This window comes from Elephantulus edwardii, unplaced genomic scaffold, assembly GCF_000299155.1.
Source record: "Elephantulus edwardii isolate Elephantulus edwardi_28Jun2011 unplaced genomic scaffold, EleEdw1.0 scaffold00008, whole genome shotgun sequence".
NCBI lineage: Eukaryota > Metazoa > Chordata > Mammalia > Macroscelidea > Macroscelididae > Elephantulus > Elephantulus edwardii.
Window position 1 is genome coordinate 29,667,109 of NW_006399758.1, and position 3,034 is coordinate 29,670,142.

The window sequence follows — 3,034 nt, forward strand, 5'->3', positions numbered from 1 at the left end:
CCTAAACACCATTCTATCCTGTGCCAACCTGGCCATCTCAAACACACTCATCCCCACCACTCCACTCACAGAGTCAATCCATCTCATCGAGGGTCTTCCTCTCCTGCGCCATCCCTCCACACCCCCAAACATGATGTCCCTCTCCAAGGACCAGTCCCTCCTTGCAACATGCCCAAAGTATATGAGATGAAGCTTCAGAATCCTGACTCCAAGGGGCACTGTGGCTTCACCCTCTCCAGACAACCTGTTTGTTCTTCTAGCAGTCCATAGTATATTCAGCACTCTTCTCCAGCAACACAACTCAAAAGCATCAATTCTCTTTCTAATATCCGTATTCACTGTCCGTAGGACAGGCTAATCCTTATAAAGGGACATTATACTCAGAAAGATAAAAGATTAGTGAAAAGCAGAAGATCCCCACCCCATCCCCACCCCAAGTAAGGTGGAAGTGTATCAGAGATGTTGAGGATAGGATAGCAATCAGGTCTGTTGTTCATAGGGTCACTATTAGTAGTAATCAATTCAACGGCACCTGTCATGTCAATGATTAATTTTTCAAAATTGCTGTCTTTCCTAGTCTCTGACTTGGAATTTGCCACATAGATGGACAGAATCATAAAATCAGGTGTCTTACACTACCCATAAGGAGATTGGCTATTCTCACCATTTAATTGAGAAGATTCGGCAGCAGCGTTTGAGAATCACCATCAGCGAAGAAGAAGCAGGAAGTGAGTGTAAGCCCTTCAGGGCCAGAGAGTATTGTGTCAGTTAGACCTAATTAGCAGCAGCAACAGCAGCAGCAGCAAACCAGAGACCTGATGTGAGTCAGACCAGACCCAGGACTGCCACCCTGTGGAATCACAACTGGCACCATTAACCACACTTGGTGAAGAATTTGGAGAGATGCCATAAGTGACAGGATTAAGAGACTGTGACACTGACCTAAAACTGTGGGTCTGCAGGCCTGTGAGCATGCTTCACATATTGGACTAGAAAATGTCTCCTCGTGGATGTTTCCGGAGTGCTAAAGTGCAAAGATGTGCCTGATCCAGGCCATGTTCTTTGCAATTACTTGCTATGCATCAGAGAGCTAGATACAGACTAAGAATGACAGAAAAAGAATCATTGCCTTTGAGGTGTGATGCTGCAGAAGAGTCTTCATACCATGGATTTCCAAGAGAATAAACAGGTCTGTCCTAACCAAGTTTCTCCTTGGAGGCTAAGAATTTGAAGTTTCAAATCACATATTTGGGGCACGTTGCCAGAAAGGGCTAGTCTTTGGAGAAGGAGCTTATGCTTGAACGCGTGGAGGGACAATTAAGAAAGGAAGACCTTGGATGAGACAGATTGACACAGTAACTGGGGCAATAGAAACAGATGTGTCTTTGGCAGTAAGAGATTGGCTCAAGATAAGACAGGGTTCAGATTTGTGCATAGGGTTGCTATGAGTCACAGGCAACATGAAGGCACATAACAACAACAAACTACATGCAATGATTTATTAATTGTAAATACCTTTTTAGAAAGCATAACTGCTTTTACACACATAGGCCTCACTGGAACAAGTAGAAATCAAATTTATTACATTGGTGGAAAAAGTAAATGCAGAAGAAGCTCAATATCAGCAGATAAAACAAGATCTTGGGTAAAGTGCAGAAAAAACTTCAGTTACTCATATGCAAGTTCAAATTGAAGTTGAAGAAAATGAAAACAAGAGCACTAAAACAAAAATATAACCTTGAACTCTATCCCAAGACTAACTTGGATGCCCTGAATACTAACGGCCTAAGACCAGTTGAAATATGGAATATTATGAAGAATTTTATCCTTGAAGAAACTTAAAGGCCATTATAAAGACAAAATAAGTAAAAGACCAAAATGGATGTCAGAGAATGTTCCAAAACTTACAACAGAACATAGAGAGGGCAAAAGAAAGTGAAAGAATACTGAAAAAAGAAAATTGAACAGAATATTTCAAAGGGCAGACTGAGAAGACAAATCAAATACTATATTGAAATGTGTAAAGAAGTGGAGTTTGACAATCAAAATGAAAAAAAAGATGCTCCACATTTTGCAAATTCAAAGAACTGAAGAAAAAACAAGTCTCGGGCTGTAGTACTGAAGGATGTTACAGGCAAAATTGAATAATGCAGGAAGCAAGAAAAGAAGATAGAAGGTATACAAAGAGTCACTGTGCAAAAAAGGACTAGTTGAACAGTGAATCACTTCAAGAAGCAGCATGTGATCAAGAACTGACAGTAGTGAAAGAAGTTTAAACTTTTTTGAATGCAATGACAAAAATCAAGCCCCCCAAATTGATGGGATACAAATTGAGACAGTTCCACAAACAGGTGCAGCCTTTCGTATGCTCACTCACCTACGTAAAAATATTTTTGAGAGAGCTACATGGCCAAATGAATGGAAGAGATTCATATTAGTTTTCATTCAAAATTCATCAGAGAGAATGTGGAAATTATGAAACAACATCATTAATATTACATATCCATAAAATCTTGTTAAAGATCATTAAAATGGTTGAGCTAGTACAATAATGAACTGTCAGAAATTTAAGTTGGATTCAAATGAGGCTGTGGGTTATCAATGCTGATATCAGAAAGGACTTACCTGACAGCAAAGAGTATCAGAAAGATGATTACTTGTGTTTTATTTACCATGAAAAAGCATTTGACTCTATGGATCATAACAAATTCAAAGAAAAATAGGAGTCCCAGAACACTTAATTATACTAATGAGAAATGTATGTTGTTGTTGTTGTTGTTATGTGCCGTCGAGTCGTTTGCAACTCATAGTGACCCAATGTACAACAGCCCTAAACCGTGCTCTATCCTGTGCCAATCTCATTGCCGCTGACAAACCCACCCCGAGTACCCCAGTCACTGAATCAATCCACCTCATAGAGGGTCTTCCCCTCCTGCGCTGTACCTCCACTCTACCCAGCATGATGTCCCTCTCTAAAGACCTGTCTCTCCTTACAACATGTCCAAAGTGTGTCAGACGAAGCCCCAGAATCCTT